Source organism: Eptesicus fuscus, chromosome 10 (genome assembly GCF_027574615.1).
Source record: "Eptesicus fuscus isolate TK198812 chromosome 10, DD_ASM_mEF_20220401, whole genome shotgun sequence".
Taxonomy (NCBI): Eukaryota; Metazoa; Chordata; class Mammalia; order Chiroptera; family Vespertilionidae; genus Eptesicus; species Eptesicus fuscus.
Window position 1 is genome coordinate 81213102 of NC_072482.1, and position 25919 is coordinate 81239020.

Here is a 25919-nt window from a genome sequence, read left to right on the forward strand (position 1 = left end):
GCTTTCCCAGAATGCTAGAGGGCAGATTCTAGCACATTCCACCAGTGTGGCATCACAGAGACTTCTCTGCCATCCAGTGAGACACGGCTGTGTTCTCTCCAACAAGACCAGGATCTTAGCCTTGGGAAAATGAGGGATTTGTATTGGTTGTCTGTCTCAGCCTTCAGAATAGTGACCGCTTCTATAGTTGCTATTCACTTCTTACTAGCCAATCCCACACAACACCAATTCCTAATACAGTTACTAACATGCTGCATTAAACTTTATTCAAATCACTGTGTGGATTCTCTCCTCATATTGGGCTCTGACAGAGCTATTTATCTCAAATGAGAAATTTTATTGAAAGTAATCATGTGAAAAGTGATTAACCAAAAGTATTTTGTTAAATAATAATACAAAATTACTAGGCAATACTCATGAAAAATATTATTTACAAATAAAGTTTCAATTATTTTATAGTTGTTAACTTACTTGAAAAAAATGTTAAATGCAGTAATCATAAATCAATTCAAGTTGAAATCTGTAATATTTTTTCTTGTAAAAAGGAAGTCATTTTATCTATTATTTTATTTTTTATAACATCAAATGGGAATTAAATAAGGAAAGCACCTAGCATACAGAGTACTACTAAATATTAGAAAGTTAATAATTATATATACCCTAATATATCAAATTTAATAAAGTATGCTGTAATCATTATCTGACTCTGCAAATTTACATTTAAATGTCTTTTTTTATTTTTGGCTATAAATAATAGTGTGAGCTTATATTGTGCAAAGCCTTGGGAATCATTCAAGCCAGAAAAAAATATATAAGTTAAATTTAATTCCTTTCAGCCAGTTATGCCTAGGGAAATACATATTGGAATGTAGAAAGTCAATTTTCATGTGTTTGAAGTGAAAAATTAATCAGAAAGCAAGTGCGTGGAACTCAGTAATAGAGCTATCGGTAACTTTAAAAAATCCATAAAAGTTAAATCTAAGGAAAAGTTGGCAGAGAGCAACTGATTTTCAAACACGATGAGTTTCATCACAGGTCTAAGCTATTCAGTTAAAGGCAAATGTCTAGGAGTGCTTACTGAGTTCATTGCCCATTGAAAACATATGACTCTTAAAACTTTTGTTTATGCATGGAAGTGTGACTTTAAGGATTGGAAAAATCTATGTTAACAAAAGCTAAACTTTTCTGAAACTTAAGACCACCCTGTGCTGTGACTTTCTCAGTTCTCATAAAATAAACTGGGTCTTACTTTGTCATTACTCAGAAGGAAGACCACCAAAGAAAATCCAAGGTGTGACTACATGCAGCGATTCAATAAATAGCCCTTTTTGTGAAATCAACATTTAATATAGCCTTCAAAATAGTGTTCTAACCTGTCCCAACCACACACATAGTTTACATGTTCTGTTTTGGCTCCCTGATTTTGGATTTAGACATCGACCCCTGGGAGACGGCGAAGAAGTCAAGGACTAAAAGTAGGAAATGTTCTAGGATTTATTCAACTCCAAGGGTGCTGGGAAAGAAGCAGGCCTCGGTGTGCTGTCTGTAGTCAGATCATTTCTGGAGAGAATCTTGGCTCTCTTCTTTGGTACCATTAAATTTAAACAATTCACTTAACAATTTTTTATCCTTGGCTTTCTCATCTGTAATAGAGATAAGAATTCCAACCTCACAGAGTTCCTATTGAGGAGTAAACGAAATAATCTACATAAGTGTCCTGCACTCAGTAAATGTTAGTTTCCTTCCCTACTCATCCCCATTCTCATTCTCAGGAACCTATTTTTGCCAAACACCAGTTCAGATGTTCTGGCCAGAGTTAAGTAATGACAAAAAGAAGGTAGAAAGGAAGGCAGGAAAGTCATGAAAATGAGAATTTAAAAATGGGGAGACAAGGAGAAGAAAGTGCAAGGCAATACATTAAAATGAATTTGTTCTGCTCAAATTACTTTTTCTTTTCCTCTTTACGCTCCAAGCTTTCAGTCATTAACAACTTGCAAGAGAAAGCAAACAATATACTTCACCACACAATCAAAACACAATTTACTGAAGAAACCACTGGTTCCAGGTGGTTTTTTTGTTTATATAATATGGACAACTTCTAGGTTAATAGGAAAAATAATGCCCATGCAATACAAAAGATTCTAATTATTTGAATGCCTTTACTGTTTTAAATTATATGGCATAAAACTAGTCACAGTAATTTTCTGGCAACACATACTTTTCAACATTTGTATTATCATTGTATTATTTTGTTTATTCCTTTTTCATAAAGCACTCAACATTGAAAAAATTTTACTAGTCCATTGTCAATAATTAATTTTAAGACAATGAAAAAAGTTAAAAGTTCTTCTTAAAAGTAAGTCAAATCTTACAACTATTCTCAGAGAACATGTAATATGTAGAAAGTTTAAAAATGAAAGAAGTCACTTGAATTTGGAAGACTAAAAAAGGGTCACTTACTTGGTTTAGGTTGCTTTGGGCGCCAGAATTTTGTCTATAAAGTTCAGTCCAAGCACCTATAAAGAATATTTACATGTGCTTTTTAAAATAGGGTTTTTTAATTGATTTTTTAGAAGAAAAGGGAGAGGGAGAGAGAGATGGAAGCATCAATGATGAGACAGTCATCAATTAGCTGCCTCCTGCATGCCCCCACTGGATATAGAGCCCGAAACCTTGGTGTATCAAGACGATGCTCTAAGCAACTGAGCTGATTGGGGCAGATTTTAATATAATACAATTTTTACCCTAGTTATTAAGAATATATTTTTGCATGTGATTCTTCTTGACATATATCATTAACGGCCATTATCATTTCATATGAAGATTCAAACATGAGTTATCTCTCTGTAAGCCATTTGGGACAGAAGAAAACAAAATGATGGGAAATAGAAATTAAAATAACACATAGCTCAGCTTTTCCCTCAGATTTCGCTAAAATGGCTGAAATCAGTGTCCCAAACCAAAACCATGTTATTAACTTTCTGTAAGACACGAGCTCACTCTATCTCTTAAAAAATATGTGTGATGAGAACATGTTTGGAATCAAATAAGAGACTAAACTTCAGAAACTCTTGTTTTATGTAGTTTTATGTATACATAAAATTAAATCAACAAATATTTGGAAAAATGCAGCCAAAAGAAACAGATGATAAGCTCTGAAAAGTAAGAACACATGATGTGCTTTTCAAGTATTGATAAAATCGCAGAAAGGATAAAGGGTGGAAAACATAGGAGAATAACAGAGGGACATAATGATACATGGATGTATTTTATTTTACTTGGCAAACAAAATATCAGGGAATAAATTTAGAATGTTATACATGACTTTTTCTTTGGCTCATTATTTTGAAACAATTTCAAACCTACAAAAATGTTTAAAAAATTAAAGGATATATCCTTTACCAGTTTTTTAACATATTACAAAATCTATTTTACCATTTTCTCTCTGAACATTTGCCTCCTTATACTTCAGCATGCATTTCCTAAGAATACAGATATCAGCTAATGTAACCAAGTACAGTTCTCAAATACTGTAAGTGTAAAATTGATGCTATATTTTTATCTACTTTTATTTATTCTACAGTCCATATGCCCATTTAAAAAAATTCCTTATAATATTTTTTCTTCTGTCCATGATACAGTCTAAGATTATATATTGCATTTAGATATCACATTTCTTTAGTGTCCTTTAATATAGAAAAGTATCTCAGCCTTTCTTTGTCATGCATGACATTTACATTTTTAAGAAAGATATATATTAGAAACCAGGAGGTCATTCTGTTACCACCAATTGCAGTCCAATTTCACAAGTTTCTTCTTTGCCATCCCTGTTCCATATCGTTGTCTCTCCTCCTCCCCAGTGAGAACCCTGGCTCCCACCACCGACACACTCACTCAATTACCTAACCCTACAGTAACAACAAATAGTTTCAGAATTCCTACTTTCATACTACTAGAAAAGAGAAATACTCAAATTGTATCTAATTTTCATAAAATGTTAATGGCTATAAAAAATTTAATTCAAAAGGTTTCTGAACATTAACAAACTTTTTATCACACATTAACTCCTTATCAGAGATATGATTTGCAAATATTTTCTCCCATTCAGTAGGTTGCCTTTTCATTTTGCAATGGTTTGCTTTGCAGAGCAACACATTATGCGCTGAGTTTTAATAGGGCTGGGGAGTGTAGGCCACTGTGGCAGAATGTTCCAGCTGAAAAAGAATGAGGCTCAGTCTTGCCCAGAAGATTGAAACCGTGACAATCATGGACCAAATTTCTCTTGATTCTATTGAGCTCAGTTTGCAAATACCAGTAAGTGATCTCGAAGGATGAGGGTTCCGGATACTTCACATAACCTGTCTGTAGAGGTTGGGTTATTATGGCTACACCCTCTTGTCCCAGCCTCTTCTTTGCTCCCACACTGTTATTTTGATACAGCTGAAACTTCAACTCCCCAGCTCAACTCCAGTCCCTCCTAATGAGGGAGCGTAACACTATCCAGGCGTCTCCCAGCACAGTGATCTGAATTTCGTTGCTCTGCACAGTCTGATTTATGTCAGCTTGGTTAAAAATCACCCACATGCTGGAAACCCCCTGTGGAGAGGTGTGCACTGGCCCCAGACCATAGCTCTCTTCTTGTTTTCTTCTACCTGCTCAAAATCTGTGGTTGGAGGGACCTGCTGTGTATTTGTAAAAATATCCTCACAGGGACACAGAGAAGAACTTCGGCCTCCTTGAAATAATTTACACCCAATTTAGTTAAAGAAGCATAGATGATGGGATTCCTTTATACCATCAATAAGAAGTATCACTTGCAAATTTTTTCGTGCAAGGTTTTGAGCACACACAGCAAATTCTATCTTCTGGGGCTAGACAAATCTCTCAGAGTAAGAGATTATTTTTGACAATTTAGTTCTAAATCCTTAAGGGGGGAAAAAAGTCAGGGCAGATGGCCTGGGGCCAGTCAGGAAACCCTTAATCACCCAGAAAAACAAGGAACGGGGAGAGGTCATTACTCTTAGTGGGCCAGACTGTAAAACAATGTTTTTAAGTCTTCAGATTTATAGCAAAGCACCTTGAAATATCTCAGGCAATTATGAAGAACAAGACTGCTCCAAAAGGCATTATGCAAAATTTTCTTGCTCATTTTTCTTACAGAAACAAAACTGCCTAACCATCTCCTAACCTCACAAGAGAGCTGTCCTATTGAGTCCATTACTGAATTCTTTCACCGTGGTAGATTTAGCACAATGACTAAATTAATCCTAAACGTCATCATAATTGAATGAAAGAAGGAATTAATTGGGGACAATATGGACACATTCATTTGAAAGCATATCATTTGACTTTAATATCTTCCATCTGCAAGTGTGAAAAAGACGACAAGAGAGGACTGGAAGGCTCTCAGGTGGGTGGGCCATATTGGACCAGGAGTCATAAATCCTGAAGTTAAAGGCAGCAGTAGAGATGAAGAAGAAAAAAAGAAATTAATACTTGCTAAGCCCTGCAATGTGCTAGGCTTTTGTCTCAACCCTTTCATTATATTATATCACACATACATTAAATCCTGTAATAATTACAACCATAAAACAAAAGCTTATTATCAACCTTTTTATAAATGAAGAAATTGTGATGTCAATTGGGGAAGTGGCTTGCTCAAGCCCACACAGCTGGTGCATGACGAAGTTACAAGCCATTCCCAAAGCCCATGCTCATTCTGGCTTTCCAAATTCACAGGCCCATTTTAGGAAACAGGGCCTGAAACACGGAAAACCAAAACATGCAATGACATTTTACCATAATAAAAATGAGTAACAACAATGACCTACTTCTGTGTCACTCTTACTTCCTGCACATGTTCAACCACACATCCATGATGCTGTTGCATCTTACAGATAAAGGAAAGAGAGGAAAAGAGAAGAAAAGCTATCATCTGAACTGTTTGCCTGTGCTGTCATGAAGCTAACGCAGACTATCAAGAAACTGATTAGGCATGAAAGGAAATCATTGCAAAAGAACACTTCTTTCTTAGAAATAGGATGAAATCAGGGAAAGTTGTTGAAATCTCGAAAACTAGTTGATTACTGTGGCAAGGCAAATAAAGTAATTCTGTTTGAGATGATAGTAACATGTAGGTTAGAACAACAATAGAACATGAGAGGAACACACCTGGCACCTCGTTTGTGTTATCACCTAGGAGATAAAAAGATGGGGAGCTTTTTTAAAGAGGAAACCCCATACGAAGAGCAGTCCCATGTTAACGAAGGGAAACCTAAAACAAGAACTGAATATAGGGGTTTTGTGTCAAGCACAGGCATAGAGAATTACTGAGATGTCTAAGCTCATAAGAGCCACACAAGAAAAGCTGCCACTGGCTATTAAACACAAAGCCATACAGTGAGCACACCCAAACAGATATCTTAGAAAGCTCTGCCGCTAAACGGGAACATAGTAATCAGGTCACAGATTAAAGTTTATAGCTCAGCCCTCACCAAGTCGTTCAGTTGGTTGGAGCCTCCTCTCATATGTACACCAGAAGGTTTCAAGTTCGATTCTGGTCAGGCACATACGGGAGGCAACCGATTCATGTAAGTTTATAGTTCACAGTCTAAGTGATCCAAATAATATTTCTGATGCTGGAATATTTTAGGGCTTTTTCTATAAGAAAGGCTACATACTTTCTTGAAGAAATAACTGTGCTTTAATCCAGCTGAGTCACTGAGATAGGTCACTTAACCTATCTGGGCCACAGTTTCTTCATCTATAAAAGATAAACAAATGCTAATTATGTTATTATTAATATTAAATAATAATTAGAGATCATCGAAGATCATTTTTAAGGGTAAAATTCTGATTGCGAGCTATATTTTTTGTCAGTAAAAAATTATTATTTAAAAAGATGGCTCTTAGTCCTGATTTCCTGAAACTGTTCCCTGAAAGGAAATCAGACATGGGATATATGGGAACATGGATGGGAAATCTCTCTTAGAGACAATTCCAACAAATTATAGACTTATGTTCCTTTTGACCTTAATATTTACAAAGTTATATCCTGCTGATATGCCTTAAAATGATATATTATGTCTCTTAACATAATATATCTTTTTTACAACTAGCATACAAAGGTGAATATTATTGATAATAAGATCAAATTTCTGGGCTCTCAGCTAGAATCATTGCCTTTGTGTTAAATAACCATTGGAAATCTGGTAATTTTTTATCCAAATGAGTAAGTAGCTGCTGTTAAAAAGAAACAGAGGATGAAAAGTATCAGGTAAAGTTACACATAATAGGTAAAAGCTATAAGTTATCAAACTATAAAGTGACAATGGTAATTAAGGTTACATGAAGAAGTCAACGACAAAGTTTATAAATTACTAGAAGAAGAAACACACATCAATCAATGTGTAAAAGTACACCTACAGATGAAATAGTGAGGATTTTTTTCTGAGAACAAGAAAAATAGAAAGTAGAACCTAAATTATGCTGAAAAAATTAAGACCACATGTCTAAAAATCAATAAATCAATATGGGCTAAACTCATATTTTAAAGAAAAAAAAACTCTCATTTTATATCACAAAGTAAAACCCTAATAATTGTCATTTATATAACATTTTCAAAGTTGATTCTGAAAGGTAAATAAGAATAGTCATAGATTAAAAATATGAATGCAAGATTTCCTATTCCCAGATGTGTGTGCCCTGCACAATCCCCCAGACTGTGAATAGGATGGATTTTACTCCCATGGTTAAATTATGGCATCTGACACAGTTGCACTTAAATAGGGACATTATTTCGGTGGGCCTAATCTAATGACATCAGCCCTTTAAAGCAGAGAGTTTTCTCAGTTGGTAGAAGAACAAGTCAGAGATCTGAGGCACTGGAAGGATTCAACGCACCTTTTCTGGCTTGAAAAGGAAGAGGGCACTTGGCAGCCGCTACAAGCTGTGAGCAGCCCCGAGCTGAGAGCCAGAAAGGCAATAAGAGCCTAAGTCTTATAAACCCAAGGAACCCAATCGGGTCAACAAGAATAAACTTGGAAGCAGATTTTCCTCCAGTCTCCAGACAAGAACTAAGTCCTCCACTTAGATTTTCATCCTTGAGAACCCGGTAACACTGTTCCAGATTTTTAAAAAATATATTTTTATTGATTTCAGAGAGGAAGGGAGAGGGAGAGAGATAGAAACCTCAATGTTGAGAGAGAATCATTGATCAGCTGCCTCCTGCACACTCCACACTGGGGATCGAGCCCGCAACCCGAGCATGTGCCCTGATCAGGAATGGAACCGTGACCTCCTGGTTCATAAGTTGATGCTCAACCACTGAGCCACGCCACCCTGGCTATTCCAGATTTTTGACATATGGAACTGTGAGCTAATAAATGGTAGTGTCTTAAACCATTAAGCTAATGCTAATTGTTATGCAGCAATAGAAAAGTAATATACCGAGAAAGCTATTTTAATATTGATTTAAGATTAAATTGAAGCAATAATATATTAAACAAGACAAAAAAGGCATCTTATTACAGAAATGATACAATTCATAATGCATATAGTCTAAAGCAGGTATGAACAGGTAACCACAAAATAACCTCACTCAACATTCATAGTGAATACAAAGATAAATACATATATGAAAACACTAGTAAAAGTCAACTCTAATTCACCTCTTGCAACCCCTATTGGATGAAGTGGACAAAAACTAAGTAAAAATATAGGAGACCTAATAACATAACTAGTGGCATAGTTCTAATTGAACTTTGCTCCCTAAAAGAGATGATACAATTTGCTATTACAGGTTGTAATAGCAATAAGTGATAGTGAATGGGATTGTCTTTTTGATTTCTAGTTTTAATTATTTGTTAGAATACTTATCTGGGTTTGGATTGCCACTTTTTGTAAATATTACATAATCACCCCATTATAAGTGTACAAATGTAAATTGAAGTGAACACCAGAGATGAAATCACCTCACAAGAGAGTGGAAAATGCATAAAGGACCTAGAGAGGTCCTTGAGGAATCCTAGGATTTGAACAAAGGAAGAAATGAGTGGCTGAGACAATGTGTGCAGAAAAATAAAAGGAAAATCAGGAACTTAAGTTTCTTACACACAGGAAAGTTTTCAGGAAGGAGATTATATGGACAATGCAAAGTGCTGCTGGAAGTTCAGAAAAGACAAGGAATGAAAAAAGTTCTATTGACAACCTTATTGATGATCTTAGCAGGGGACATATCAATGGAGAATGTGAAAATATGAGTAAGGCAATGTTTCCCTAAAAATTTGTTAACAAAAGGACAGAGAAATTGGAAGTAGCTGCCAGTAGGTGGTGTTGGTGGGGGAGGGGGTGAAGAGAGTGGTGTGAGATGAGAATTATTTGTAAATAGATGGAGAAGATCTGAGCATATTAAATGCCTGTGGAAAGAATCTAGCAACAAGTGGGAGGGAGTAAGGGAGAGGGGGATGGGGAGAGAGAGAGAGAAATAGAGGGAGAAGAAGAGGAAAAGTTCATGAAAGCCAAGGGCTAATATAAGGATTTTTTTTTTTAATGAGGTGAACACTATTTTCATTCAAAAGTCCCTCAGTTTCTACATATGACAGAGATAAACAAGGTTGAAGGTTTGAACCAGTACTAATAGCGAAAATGGAAAGGACATATTTGAAAGTAGAAGGTTCCATTTAATCCAAAGGCCAAGAAGGGGTTTTAGAGGCACATTCTTCAATGGCATCCAGTAAAATTGGAAAATTGCATTTTAGAAGTAGACAGATACAGGTTTGTATTCTCCTATGCCATGTGCTAAATAGTGGATGTTATACAAACCTCTCTGAACCTACCAGTACAGTTTCTCATCTATGAAATATGGATGGTAACTTCTCTCACAATATTGTGACTAGGTAATTAAGGTGATAAACATAAAATACATAAGGTAGTTGCTGGCATATAAAAGATGATGAGGAACAAATGCTAAATGTACAGTACCACTCCCTTACACACACACATACACACACACACCTAAAGTCTTTTGTTATGTTCATATACCCTAGTTCTGACCACTATGTCTCACGTAAATTGTACTGCCAAGTACAAATCTAAGCTAAAACTGATATAACAATGAGGGCCATGATCTACAGAGAGATACAGAGATTGGCAAACGAACAGCTACAAAACTAGCTAACAAGATAGAGAGGTTAATAGCTACAGGTAATATTACTAGAAATTCTTCTTATTTAGGCAATTTTTAGAAGGCCTTTAAAATAATTTTCCATAGTATTTTGCTATTGCTTCATGTCTGAATTTTCTATATTTTTTTTGTTTTAGATGTTTCAGCTTCATAGTTATGAGTGAGAACTGAAGAATCAGATAGAATTATGATTATTTTAACAGTAAATTTTAAAAAATATCTTCCATGACGTAAAAATGTTGGGAAATTTAGGGAAAATTTTTCAATTACTAGGACTTAGGCATAAATCCCAGATTTTAAGGATAAATTTAGCCAGTAATAATATCACAGTGGCAAAATATTACTATTGTGCAATAGTTAAGTATGGTAAAGGGCATCTATGATTAATTACACGTTTAGGACAAAATTCATCATTCTGTTTGATTAAGCAGTTCCGTAGCTAAAGTCAAAATTTCATAACTTACACACATATAAACAAGACCACATAGCAGACACTCAACAACTAAGTATTGACAAGAATATAAGTGTACCTGTGTTTATTTAAATGTAAATGTGACCATATAGGTACAAATCGAAATTACAAATTCAGTAAGGAGAAAAAGAAGTGTTTATAAAAATGAGATTTGGCATAATGCTCTGAAAGTTACCAGAACCAGGTCTAAACCTCGGCCTCCCCACTTGCTAGCTATTGCTCCAGCGAAAGAGTGCCCATAGGATGTGTGTCTATACACAGAAAGAGATTTATTTTAAGGGGCGGGCTCACATGATTGTGTTCGCTCAGTGCGTACAAAATCTGACAGGGAAGGCCTACAGGCTAGAGACTCAGGAGAGAGTTACAATTAGAGTCCGCAGTCAGTCTGCTTGTCAAACCAAGAGGAGCCCACGTGGCAGGTGAAGTCCAAAGGAAGGCGCCTGGTGGAATTCCCTCGGCCTGGGGAGGCTCAGTATTTTGTTCAGACCTCGGATTGATTGGATGAGGCACCCACATGAAGGAAGGCAATCTGCTTTACTTAAAATCCATGGATTTCAATGTAAATCTCACCCAAAACACCCTCACAGACACATCCAGAATAATCTTTGGTCAAATATCTGGGCACCATGGCCCAGCCAAGTTGACACACAAAATTAAGCATCACTTAAGCTGTGCGAGTTGAAGCAATTAAACAGCCCTCTCTGAACTTCAGTCTCTGTAAAATTAGGTTAATACATTTACTCCTTAAAATTTTGTGAGATCATGTACATACAGTTAGCACATGGTAGACAATTAACAAATATGAGTGCTCTATATATATGCATTTGTATGTTCAAAATCCCTCAACTATGATTTATCTATGCATTTGTATGTTCAAAAATCCCTCAATTGTGATTGTAATTTAAAGTGAAATAAAACTGTAAAAATGAAAGAAAAAGCAAACCAAAAAATGTGTTATGAATGCATGTTCACAGACTTGATAAAGAACAGCACAATAGAGAATCTTTTGTTGTTTACTCTCTGTGCTTACAGTGGACTATATTTTATGGTGTTTCTACAACTTGATTTAAAGATTCCATTTGGTTTGATGCCCCAAACCAAACCCAGGTATGTGTCAATGATTAGTGATACCCACTCTGCCATTCTGAAGCAGTTGTGTGCTGTCAAATTCTTACTTGGGACATGCAAAAACCACCACAGTTTCACTGTTTTAAATCATGTTTCACTATATTATTGCCCAACCAAAACTAGAAAAAAAATATTAGTGACCTTTCATTTGGAAGATTAAAATTTTTTTTTAATTTTTAAGGATGGATGAAAGAAGCCAGATAAAATAGAAGCTGCTCATAATCCCTAACCTTTGCTCCAAATTTAACCAAAGCCTCTTTCTGAGATTTGAAGCAGTTCAGCATTTACCCCCAATTATTCTTTATTTTTGCCTCTCTCTGCAGTTTCAGGTTCCAGCTGGAATCAAACAGACTTAAATACCCCAGATGAGGTTGTTCTCAAGATGTCCAGCCCAGTTTTCAAGACTTGAGAGGTTCAGATAGGTCAGATAAGGTTTGGGATCAGCAGCCAAGCACTTGGATGCTTAGCTAAACTGAACCTTCCAAGTCTGCCCAATACTAGTGTCTATAACTGGAGATAAATATTACCTCTAATTAGTTCTCCATGTCTTAAACACATCTGGATCTCACACAATGTTAAGGTATTATACATTTGACATGTTGCATGTTTTTTTGGAAATTTCGTTTTGTAATATTTTAATAAGTTGAATTACAATCAAAAGGGGAAAAAGTGTTTACCGATTCATTTATATTTTTCCAATTATAAATATTATTTTATATTTTAAAATGCACAAGTTTTAGACTTAGATATGGGGATCACCTAATTCTATGGCAGTCAAAGGCATATGATATAGTTGCCAGTATGCCTTGGTATCCATGGGGGATTTGTTTCAAGACCCCCACAGATACCAAATCTGTGGATAACAAGTCCCTTATATAATACTAGAGGCCCCGTGCATGAAAATTCATGCACAGGAGGGGGCCTGCCTCCCTGGCGGTGCTAAGGGGCCTGGGTGCCACCATCTTGTGGCTGTGGGTACCACCATCTTTGAGGGCATGGTAGTCAATTAGCATATTCCCTCCTTATTGGCTGTGGGCATCTTTGAGGGTGGGGCAGTCAATTAGTATATTCCCTCCTTATTTGCTGTGGGTGCCACCATATTTTCGATGGCATGGGGGTCAATTAGCATATTCCCTCTTTATTACTTAGGATGATGGGCATAATATTTGCTTATAACCTACACATATCCTTCTGTATACCTTAAGTCAACTCTAGATTATTTATAATGCCTACTACAATGTAAATGCTACATAAATAGTTGTTATACTATATTGTTTAGGGACTAATAACAAGAAAAAAGTCCTTATATGTTCAACATACACAACAAAGTAGACCTAACTACCTAGTACATGTCAGTAACAATGCAACACTTATTTCGAATGTTTTCCATCTGTGATTGGTTGAATCCACAGATATGGAGAGCCAACTGTACAGAATTATGGTTTGCTGTTTCCCTCCCCCCAATATAACCAGCATTAATAATAGGTAAATGTTTCAGAATCTAGATAGAATATCAAGAGCAGCTAATTAATTTTTATTTAAAATGAAACAAACAAGTAATGGGTTGAGAGGACAATGAGCTGGACATAACTTTCCCTTCCCACGAGGATTCCCAATGAAGTGATAGTAAAGGACAAAACTTTGACAGTAAGGAGACTAGGAAAGAGATTCTAGCAGTTAGGAGATTGCAACAAATATATACAAATTGGAAATAAGATGGAAGGTGTTGCCGTGGTTAAAACAGGGCAACCCAGAATATACAGGAAGGGATTTCAGTAAGAAGAAAACTGACCTGCCACCCAAATGCAAAATAATTGCAGGCACAGGATTGGTGCTGGATCAGTGGAGAGTGACAGGGGAGGCCAAACAAATGGGCAATGCTAGTGTTGTGATCTACAACAACCCTCATGTACATTATCAGGGATCTCATTCCCTTCGAAGTACAGCACTACCCTAGGTAATTCCTGTGGGAGTCCATCACCAACCACCGAGTCTTATTCCACATCTTGGTATGATTCTCCACTCACCAGGGAAAACTCTGCCTTCATTGTAGGAGAAAGAGGAGGGAATGCAGTAGACCAAGGTCAAGGCCAAGGCAGGAATCATAAAAAATAAACCATCTAGAGGAACATATTACAGCTCAAGAGATTAGTAGTATTACCAGACTGCTGAAAAGAGAAACAGTCCAGCTTCTGATTACTTTGCTCTAATATGTCTTGTAACTTATGAGGATTCTCTGAGCAAGCTGTGGGCTCTTGTTTTCAATAACCTACAGCAGTGTGAGGTGGTGAGAGACATGGGAGCTAAGTTCCTGTCCTGAAGTCATTTAACTGCTTAATGCTCACCCAGACATCTCTGAGCCTGAGTGTCCTGATCTTTAAAACTGGAAAGGGAGATTGGTAGGTGAGTTTTTCTTCAAGCACTCTACAGCTCTAGCAATCAATTGTACCAAGGAAGATGAAAAATAGCATTTTTTTAAGGAAAAAAGATATTAGAAACTGAAAGTTATCAAGCATATTACAAGACTTTCAGGAGAATATTTGCTCGATAACTTTCAGTTTCTAATATCTTGCTCAAAAGTCTGGCAAGACTAAAAAAGAAATTGGGGGAAAATATTCTATAGAAGCATCCTATATAATAAAAGGCTAATATGCAAATTGATTGAGTGGCAGAACAACCAGTCGCTATGATGCGCACTGATCACCAGGTGGCAGACGCTCAATGAGGAGCTGCCCCTGGTGGTCAGTGTGCTCCCACAGGGGGAGTGCTGCTTAGCCAGAAGCCTGGCTCATGGCTGGCGAGTGCAACAGCGGTGGCGGGAGCCTCTCCTGCCTCCGAGGCAGCACTAAGGACCCCTTGGGGATATCCTCCTGCCAGCTTAGGCCCACCCCAGGAAGCAGACCTACGCCAGCAGGTGGACATCCCCCGAGGGGTCCAGGACTGTGAGAGGCTGCAGGCCAGGCTGAGGGACCCCCTACTCCTGGTGTACGAATGTCATGCACCGGGCCTCTAGTATAGTAAATAACCAAAGAACTTAAATCTAATAGTATTTACTAAGTACCAAGTATGTGCATAGCATAGAAGCTGCATAATGAGCAGAAACTGGAAGGACTTTGAGGAGAGTGTAAAAATCGAAAGGGTCTTATAAACAGGGTCTGAGCAGAAGTCTGATCGTCTTCTACAAGGTCAGTGGTGAGAGTAAAGAAATAAGGAAAATGCTATTGGAAAAAGAAAGGGAATCTTGGTTATGCTGTGGGAAAGGCTTTAGCAACATTGTTGACCATGATAAGGTGGAAGTGTAAACATTGCACCTAAGGAGCTGGATGATAGAGCCATGCCGTAATTTGCATCTAGGTGACCAAATGCAAGAGCCAATGAGGAAATGTGGCATAAAGATTAAACTAGTGGGAGAGGGCAATGGGGACGAAAAGGGGAGCATATGTAATACTTTCAACAATAAAGATTTATTTTTTAAAAAAGATTAAAGTAAAGGTGTCACAGTAAAATTCTTTGTTTTAGACCTTGGGAAGATCTAAGGTTGTGACTCAGAGAACTGTTTAGTCCCTAAAAGGCCCTCTAGGGATTTTAATGGTGTACCTCAGAGATCCTTTCAATAAACCATTGAGCTGCTAAGGTGTTGTCTGTCAGCAACCTCAGCAGAAGCCCACAGTGGAGCAGGGTTTATCCCAAAGTTTTGTGAATGGGATATTTGTCTCTTGAATGAACCCAAATAATCTCCATCATAAAAACCCCATGGTCATGACGCCATCACGGCGGAACGACCAAAGACTGGTCACCAGGAGGCTGAGTGCACGGGCACTGGCGGGGACTTGATGCAGGCGCGGGTGGGCGGGGCTGTGAGTGCAGCCGGGCAGCGGGTGGGTGGGTGGGGCCATGCAATTTCACGCACTGGGCTTCTAGTATTTATATAAGACTCACAATGTTTTTAAGAGAACAGTATTACTATAAATAATACCAGCCTGAACTAAAAGGGACAGGGAGCATCAAGAATGGAAAGGGCCTTTACACCCAAAATTCTAAAGCAGGCTGAGAAAACTACTCACTTGGGAATACAAACTACTGTTTATGGCAGATAGGAAAGAAAGAGAATTGAACTAAAATTCCAGAGATTAGACACAAGAACCATGGCGAACCAATCTGGAGAACTTGTAGGAATGAGATCTTGTCAAGAAAACACTGGCATATTCTCCGTCAGGTTTCAGAATTGTTATGAACTAGTGATTCCTATGTGCCTCCTATTCCTCTGTCTCACTATCATGGTATGTTGGGTGATGAGGGAAAGATGACTTGTTTATTTCAGAACTAGAGGCCTAGTGCACGAATTCATGCACCAGTGGGGTCCCTCAGCCTGGCCTGCAGGATCGGGCCAAAACTGGCTCTCCGACATTCCCCGAGGGGTCCTGGATTTCGAGAGGGCACAGGCCAGGCCGAGGGACGCCACTGGTGCATGATCAGGGCCAGAGAGAGACATGAGAGGTTGGCCAGCTGGGGAGGGACCGTGGGAGGGCTCCAGGGTGTGTCCAGCCTGTCTCGCTCAGTCCCGAATGGCCGGACCCCAGCAGCAAGCTAACCTAGTGGTTGAAGCATCTGCCCCTTGTTGGTCAGTGCACATCATAGTGAGCGGTTGAGCAGCCTTAGCATATCATTAGCATATTATGCTTTGATTGTTTGAATGGCCAAATGGACACTTAGCATATTAAGATTTTATTATATAGGACTAGAGGCCTGGTGCACGAAATTCGTGCATGGGGGGGTGTCCCTCAGCCCAGCATGCACCCTCTCCAATCTGGGACCCCTCGAGGGATGTCCAACTGCCTGTTTAGACCAGATTCCAGTGGGATCAGGCCTAAACGGGCAGTCAGACATCCCTCTCACAATCCAAGACTGATGGCTCCCAACTGCTCACCTGCCTGCCTTCCTGATTGCCCCTAACCGCTTCTGCCTGCCAGCCTGATCACCTCCTAACCACTCCCCTGCCAGCCTGATTGATGCCTAACTGCTCTCCTGCCAGCGTGTTTGCCCCTAACTGCCCTCCCCTGCCTGGTCACCCCTAATTGCCCTCCCCTGCAGGCCTGGTCCCCCCCCAACTGCTCTCCCCTGCAGGCCTGGGTCCCTCCCACCTGCCCTTCTCTGCAGGCCTGGTCGCCCCCAACTTCCCTTCTCTGCCGGCTTGGTCACCCCTAACTGCCCTCCCCTGCAGGCTTGATTGCCCCCAACTGCCCTCCCTTGTAGGCCTGGTCCCTCCCAACTGCCCTCCCCCAGCTGGCCATCTTGTGGTGACCACCTTGTGTCCACATGGGGGCAGGATCTTTGACCACATGGGGGCAGCCATCTTGTGTGTTGGAGTGATGGTCAATCTGCATATTACTCTTTTATTAGATAGGATAGAGGCCTGGTGCATGGGTGGGGGCCAGCTGCTTTGCCCTGAAGGATGTCCAGGATCAGGGTGGGGGTTCCCTTGGGGCGTGGGGTGGCCTGAGTGAGAGGCCTGTGGTGGTTTGCAGGCAGGCCACACCCCCTGGCGACCCAAGTGGAGGCCCTGGTATCTGGGGTTTATTTATCTTCTACAATTGAAACTTTGTAGCCTGGAGTGGAGCCAAGCCATCTGCTTGCTCCGTGGTGGCAGCCATTTCTGTTGGGATTTATGTATCTTCTGTAATTGAAACTTTGTAGCCTTAAGCGGAGGCCTGGGCCAGCCAGGGTGTGCGGAAAGCTTGGCTTCCTCCATCGCCAGGGAAACTCAAGCCTCCTGCTCTTTCCAGCTCCGTGGGTGCCACCATTTCTGTTTGGATTTATGTATCTTCTATCATTGAAACTTTGTAGCCTTGAGTGGAGGCCTAGGCCAGCAAGGGCAGGTGGAAAGTTTGGCTTGCTCCATTGCCGGGGAAACGCAAGCCTCCCTCCTGCTCTCTGTGTCCGTAGCCATCTTGGTTGGGTTTATTTGCATATTCGCTCCTGATTGGCTGGTGGGCATGGCTTGTGGGTGTAGTGGAGTGATGGTTAATTTGCATATTACTCTTTTATTAGATAGGATACTTGGACTGGTAGAAATTAGACAAGCTTTACTTTGGGAACTTCATACAAGGAGCTTCATCTGTACCTGAACCTGATTTAGTTAATGAGATCCTGGTCCTCAAGCTGATAGTATAATGAGAAGAAACTTTTGAGGTTATTAGAAGAGTGTAAGTGTATTTTATATTTGGGAGTAACACCAACTACGCAGCATCAAGACTGGAACCCCAATGAGCCTCACCTCCCCTCCCACACTGAATCAAAGCTGGTGTGTTTTTTTTTTAACTGACCTGTAGACTAAACAAAGAGTTACTTTCAGTTATAAGAAGAGAAGTGATATGAGGTCTAATGTTATAAAGTGTGAGATAGTGCCTTAAAAGGAGGAGTCAGTAAATAGAAGGTTGAAGACATAAGTTAGCAAATTAAAAAAAAAAAAAAAAACTTAATAAAGGCATGCCTTCTAGTGTTGGAAATGAGTGAGGATAGGAAGCTGAGAAAGCAGTATAAATCAGCAAAATTCCTCATTCTTCATGATAGCAGTATTCTTCCCTGTGATGTTTGAGTAGATTTATTTCCATATAGAAATTGCAGTAAAAATTGGTAATCTCAGGCAATATTGGGTAGTTGTAATTTTAGTATTTGGAAAGCCTGGCTATTTTATAAATAATGACATTTTACTTATTACTAATGTTGGTAATATGAAATTATTAGTTCATTCAATAAATACTTATCAAGAATTCAGTTTGTTCTTAGCACTGTTCATGCTCGGGCAATATAGCAGTGAAAAAAGCTCCTCTTGAAGAATTTATTTTAGTTGGTGAGAGAGAGACAAAAGACAAGAGTCATATAAATAATAAATATGTGTAAGGATCATATAAATAATAAATATATGTAAGCCCATTGTAGATGCTAGAAGGTGGGATAGAGAGTGCTGGGGATGGAACGTGAGGTAGGGTGTGTCCTAGGTGGGGGAGGTGCTGGAAAGGTGACTTTGTTGTGTGTGTTTTTACCTTTACCAGTTTCTTCCCTTCATTTTAGTTTTTTACATTGTTCTTAGTTCAAAATAATTACAAGGTTACAGAAAAGTCTCAAGATCAATACAAAGCATATTTTTTTTCTGAACCATTTGAGAGTAAGTTGCTGCCTTGTTTCATCATTTCTGAATACTGCAGTGTTATATCTCTTACAAACAGGGAGCTTCCACTATATAACACAATACACAAAAGATAAGCACATATTCTGTGTTGTGGGCCTTGCTTTTTCCTTTCTTGAATTCCTTTGGTGTTTTTTGTTGTTGTTGTTGTTGTTGTTGTTGTTGTTGTTGGATAAGTAGCAAACAGGGCTTTCAAAAAGGATGGTCTATAACTGATAAATTTTCTGAGTCTTGCATATCTAAAAACATCCTTAGTTTACCTGAACTCTTCTTTAAAAATATTTTTTTATTGATTTCAGAGAGGAAGGGAGAGGAAGAGAGAGATAGAAACATCAATGATGAGAGAGAATGATTGATCAGCTGCCTCCTGCATGACCCCCACTGGGGATGGAGCCCACAACCCAGGCATATCCCCGGGAATCGAACTATGTGTTCCATAGGTCAATGCTCAATCACTGAGCCACGCCAGCTGGGCTTACCTGAACTTTTGATTGATAGTTTGGTTTGCAGGTAATTCTAGATTCCAATGATATTTTTCTCAGACCTCAGTCTTCAAGCATACAATATCTCTAATGAGAAGTTGGATTCTTATTTATAAGAGACAATAGTGGAGGCCTTTGGCGTCTTCTCTTTACGTATCACAAATATCTGCCTGGATGTCGTCTTTCTTCTTCACTCATGGGTGCTTCACTCTGTGTGCCCTTTCAAGCGAAGAACGTATGTGTTAATGTCTTAAAAATAAATTTTCTTTTATTATTTATCTGATAATTTCTTTAGGATATTTTGTTTTCTCTTTGTGAAACTCTTTTTGAAGGATCATAGCTCTCCTGGACGGATCTTCTAAGACTTTAAAGTCTTCTCTTATATGTTCCTATTTTTCTTTCAGCCTGATTTCTAGGAGGTTTCCTCAGGCTTTTATTCCAGAACTTCTTTTTAATTTTTATCAATTTCAGCCATTGTATTTTAAAGTTCCAATAAGTCACTATTTTTCTTTAGTATCTATGACGATATACAGTTGGCCTTTGAACAACATAGGGATTGGGAGTGCCGACCAACTGCCCAGTGGCTAATCCCCAAAACTTAAGTATCCTCGGTATCCATAGGGTGTTGGCTCCGGGACCCCACCATGGATACCAAAATCCTCAGATGCTCAAGTCTCCTATGTAAAATGGCACCGAAAATGCATGCGATTGGCCCTTTGCATTCACAGACTCTCAACCATGAATAAAAAACAATACAGGTATTTACTGAAAACAAAACAAACAAACAAAAAACACCCACATATAAGTAAACCTGTTCAGTTCAAACCCATGGTATTCAAGGGTCAACTGTATATAAAATTATATTCATGTCCCAAATGATCTGTTTCTTTGTGGGTTGAATCACTGGCTCTGTGTGTGTGTGTGTGTGTGTGTGTGTGTGTGTGTGTGTGTGTGTGCTTATTTTTCCCTCTAATATGATATTCATCATTTAAAATCATGGACTGAAAGTTACACTTCACTGGCCTGGGTTCCTGTGCCAACTGCAGTCCTGTTTCCCACCAGGCCTCTTCTCAGTGAGAGATATGGATTGTGAGCTCTGAGCCCAACGAAAACTTTCCTTTAAACTGAGTAGAAAGCAGAGAGCAAGCCAGGCCCAGACTACATGGTGGTGGTTGTTGCTTTTTGGGAGGTAGGGGCATGGGAATCTCAAACCAATTTCTTTGGCAAAGAGTATTTGAAGAGGTGCTAACTTGCACTGCTGTTCTGATCTCTAAGCCACTGCCTACTCCTGAAACTGGAACATTTCAGAGGCACCGTGCATGGGAGCATGGCTTCCCTGCCCATGACCGCCTGTGTGTGTGCTCCTGTTCCTGTATTTCTTAATATATCACATATTTTCCATCTTCCAGAAGCTCATCAAAGTTAATGGTTTGCTTATGTCTCTGCCTGACTTGAGAACTGCTATAGATGTATTACCTTTGGTACATTTACATTTTATTTCAATGGGATTTGGGAAGGAGAAGAGATATATGTCACTCTGCCCAGAAGCCTCACTTCCTCCGTCAGCCTGCTCTCTGCCATGTTCCTGATATTTATTTGTCCCATTAGTGTTGGCTTATTTCCGCTTATCTTTCCCTGAATGTTGGTGATCCATCCTTGTCTATCTCATCTTTTTCTCCTATTTACTCAATGTGGATGATTTTTCACTCACCCCCATAGATTTTACTCTCACTTCAAGTCAGTAAACCCAGTATACATGACCAGCTCTCACCTCTCTTCTGAGCTCCAGTTTTATATTCTCTATCCACTACTCTCATTTATACTATGCTTAATTTTTCCATCCAATATTAGGAAATTGTATATAATAATTTAATTCATTATCTATTTAATGAAGTAGTAAATGCTTAAAGGATCTAGAACTGGTTTTGAGGTAATCTGTCTATTACACCACACTACTTCCCAAGATTTTTCACAAGTAATTGGCAATAATTAATGAGTCTGAATGACTAATTAATAATCTTTTTGTTTACCTTGGTGTGAGCTCAACCCTGGGCCTCTTCTTTACCAAAAATTTTATATAACCCATTTTCTAATAGCACAATATAGTCAAACTTTGACTATCTCTCCCCCTCCCAAAAAAAAAAAAATTGGGTACTAAAAAACTTGAGGAGAACAAGGAACCAAACCAGTTTCCACTGTAATTCTATTTCTAATTTCAGTTACTATACTCAAACTTCTGCTATATCAAGTTTTTGAAGCTAAAACACTTAAAGCAGAAGTTTTTGCTTACCTAATTGGCTACCAATGCCAGCGTAGATTCAATCCATCTGTCCCTAAGTGGATATGTGTATCTCTGCCAGTTTGCCCTTTGTTTTGGCTTTATATTACCCTTATAAAGCTTGATTTCCCATGGAAGAAAAGCTAATAACAGGCACTCTTCTAGTCTGGACATTTCAACTATAATATCTTTTGATACTGGACATAGATTCTATCCAATTCTAGCAAAATAAGGAAAAGTTTCAAGTTAGCTAAGGTTTCCCACTACTATGGATTCTTTATATGCTGAGGAAAAATCCCGGGTTCTTCATCCACATGGTGCAATTATCTGATTCCTATTAAAGTGATGTACTATATACAGTGAAACCTCTTGTTCCAGCTCTAATAATTCATGGATCCAGCCAATCTGCTCCTATATTCAAAGGTTCAAAGAATGATTACTCACATATTCTTCCAATAAAATCATAAAACCTTTCTTAAAGTTGAGAAACTGTAGACAAATGGGATTTTCACTGATTTGGAATCATAGGTCACCCTTTCTCTGAATATTGCAAATAGAAAACACTTCATATGCATTTAATAGCAATAATAATGAAGGCAAATGTGTATTGAGTGCCAGGCACTACTCTAAACCCATTACATAGAATATTTCACTTAATTTTTGCAATAATGTTTTGGGTAGGTATTATCACCCCATAAAGAATTGATGCTTAGAAAAGTTAAATGTCTTGCCCGAGTCATTTCCACAGCTTCTAAATGGTAGAACTAAGACTTAACCCAGGAAGTCTGATATCAGCGTGCACAATTTTAACCATTAGGTAAGGGACATCAAACAGATTCCATTTGTGTGTGAGCACTGATTGATTGACTATATGGAACAGGGTGTTGAAAAAACTCAGTCATCAGACTCAGTGTGACAGAATACCAAAATGAGCTATAATGTTAACCATGAGTGCATTAGAATTATAGATCATGTTCTAGGAGAGAGAGAGAGAGAGAGAGAGAGAGAGAGAGAGAGAGAGAGAGACTGATTACTGACCTATAAACAGCTTTCAAAAAAAGCATAAATAGTTTACGTTCAGAGATATTCACAGAATGTGCCAAACCCTGCTAGGATTTGTCTTTCTTTATGCTAAGCTAATATCAAACACTACTAGTGATTTGAATTTCTGTTCTATTTTATTTTCTTTCACCCACATACTGATGGAATTTGTTGTTTTGTTTTGTTTGTTGTTATTGTTGTTGTTTTTTAATGAAGGAAGTAATAAGAGAAAGAAAATGAAAAACAATGCTTAGAAAACCATCACATGGATGACTGAGTCAACTTTCTTCAAGTCCAAGGAAATTTCAGACACAAAGAAAGAACACCTTAATTTTCTTTTCAGAAGGCTTAGTGTTGACTTATGCAGATAATTAAGACCTAAATGTGAAGAAATCCTATTTCTACAACAGTCATCCATGTTGCTTTTTTTTCCTTTGTTTTTTCTTGCTTTCCTTTCCCCTAATTTGACCAGATTGTCAGCCCTGTATTCCTTGATTTAGGACTGAATTAAGGAAATTTTTCCTAGTTTTTGTTAAAGATTTTTTTTTCTAGCTGAAGATAATCTAACTTCTATCCAAACTAGAAAAATATTTCCAGTAGGAAAAGGAGGTCTAATAAAGAATAAAAACCTCCCTGGATCCCAGAGAGAGGGACTTGTGCCCTGCTTCCCAGAGAAAAGCCCAAGCAAGACAAAAAGATCTGAGATATTTTGATGGGCAACAAAACATACATACATACATACGTACATACATACATACATACATAAAAATTTTAAAAGGTACATACTTGGTTTCCAGGAAAAACCTCCAGGAACCATAGACTAACTATGCTGGTCCTAAGAGTTGTTTATAGACACACGTGTCAATAAAATTTCTCTCTCTAGATCAGCAAGTACCTTGAAAGAGAAAGGCTCTGTGATACTTCTAGTTTATGAGACCACAAGCAGCTTCAGAGATGTCAATGTCTCAGCATGGCAGAGGGAAGCAGAAAGAGCCCTCACAGGCAAAGAGGGGCCAGCCGAGGACATCGCAGCAGCAAACCACATGAAGGGTAACGAGAACCAATGAGGAGAGTGGATATCTCACTTGCTATCTCCAAGGAAATCAGACATAGAATGGATCCCTATGGATCCCCTCCCCTACCACATAGCCTCTCCAAAATCTTAGATACATTCTTAGATGTATAGCTTACAGCAGTGATTTTCAACCTTTTTCATCTCATGGTACACATAAATCAATTACTAAAATTCTGCGGCACACCAAAAAACATAATTTTAGTTAATATGACAAAAAATAGATATAGTTTTGATTTATTTGCACTAGACGGCTATTGCTATGTTGACTGTTGCCATTTTTTAATTTGATAACCTAAGAGAAAAGAGGTCAGTGCCCCTGACTAAATAGTCAAGTATTGCATGTTTTAAAGATTCTTGCAGCACACCAGCTTGCCACAGCACACCAGTTGAAAATTGCTGCCTTAGAGAAATGTGAAGGGAGGAAAATCATAAATTAATGGAAATATTCTACTCCACCATAACGTGTAGCTGAATAAATAGTAAGCTGAATTATATAAAAATTTTAAAGTTATTCTTTATTCAATTCTGTGCGCAGAGATTCATCCCCACTACATCCATGTTTACAATCTAAGAAATGATCAGGAAGATTGGGTGTTAATAGTATTTAAGGCAAGATAACTTCTTACCTCACCGTGGCTGAATACAAGTTATACAAAAATGTAAAATTAAGTTTGAATAGTAATCAAGTAACCTAGGAATCCCTATCACACAAGGACATTGACATTCGTATGAAATCATATTCATGATACAGAAGAGGAGTTCCTATTACTCGAGGACATTAACATTAGAACAAACAATGTAATGAAAGGTTTCAATGAGAAACCAGCACCGAAGAGCCTGTGGTCTGTTTAATCTCGCCTCTCTCTTCTATGTGCTATGTCCTATACCATGTCAAATACTGGAGGGCTAATGCAAACATGTTCCAAACCTAAGCTTCCACTTGCAAGTTTTCTTCCTAAGAATAACTGGTTAAGCCCATTTAGAGGAATCCTAACTCATGTCACAAATGTCTACTTAAGGAATCAAAGTAATAAATTACTGAGTAAGACCAATGTGACATGTGCAAATACACATGCTCCAGGTGCCAACATACTCACACAGAATAACTTAACATGCTCTGTCTACCGAGCCAAGGCAAAGAGAAGAGGGACTCAACTGTCAAACATATTTTCAACCAACCAGATTCATGTGGATGATTCCAAGAAGCCAGGCCAAAGAAAACAGCCATCCTTGCCTAGTTGGGATTGATTAGAGCCAGTAAAACTGCTAAGTACTACTTGGTTGCCAGAAAAAGACCAGGAAAAAAAAAGTAAATTTGTTAAGCTGGAAAACAGGCCTCATAATTTTGGTAAAAATCTCCAATCACCAAAAAGAGTCTAAAAAAAAATAAGGTTATATTTTGAGACCTGCCCTTTCTCAAAGGACACAGGAACATGTTACAGATAACCCACGTTGTTAAGGATGTGAAGTCCAGAGAATTCACCCGAGATATGATAATGCTAACAAATGGCTTTGCAAAGAGCCTGACTTAGGTGGGCTCATGAGATATATAATCATGAGATAGAGTCTCCTCCTCAGTTGCCATGACTCTTCCAATGCAATGGGCATCTATCTAGCTAACTCCTAATTGATCGTGTCAGGTTTCCTGCTTCAAATGGGACACCTAGAGATCCATACCATGTGCAGTATTCCTGTTCTGAAGCTGGATCAGGTAGAACCTCAAATACTTAAAGTGGCACTTCTCTACCTTTTTTTTACTGAAGTAATTTTAAGAACAAGGAAAATAAGGACTCCATAGGCAGACTCAAAAGTAGAATGTACTAGTATGTCTCAAAGAAATGCATGGTACTGGTCTGTGATTTCAAGTACCTCATTAATATATGCAGAATACATATTAGCTTGGAAAACAAGGCCTTTGGGTTATTTAAAGAGATTAGAGCTTTAATCGCAGTCTTTGAAAAAAGCATGAATAAAAAATACTACTGATATTATTTAAAAACTAGATGCCCAGTGCACAAAATTCGTGCACACGGAGGGGGGTCCCTTAGCCTGGCCTGTGCCCTCTCCCAGTCTG

General features: G+C 38.4%; 1 long non-coding RNA gene across 1 annotated transcript in view; it reads right to left on the reverse strand.

The window, feature by feature from the left end:
* Window positions 1-1576: 1576 nt before the first annotated feature.
* LOC114230635 (uncharacterized) overlaps window positions 1577-25919 on the reverse strand; it is a 155560-nt gene continuing 131217 nt past the window's right edge. The window contains exons 3-4 of the long non-coding RNA XR_003616577.2: window positions 2461-2516; window positions 1577-1643 (exon numbers count right to left, since the gene is read on the reverse strand). This is a non-coding gene — a long non-coding RNA (uncharacterized LOC114230635). The remainder of the gene's footprint in view (window positions 1644-2460; window positions 2517-25919) is intronic.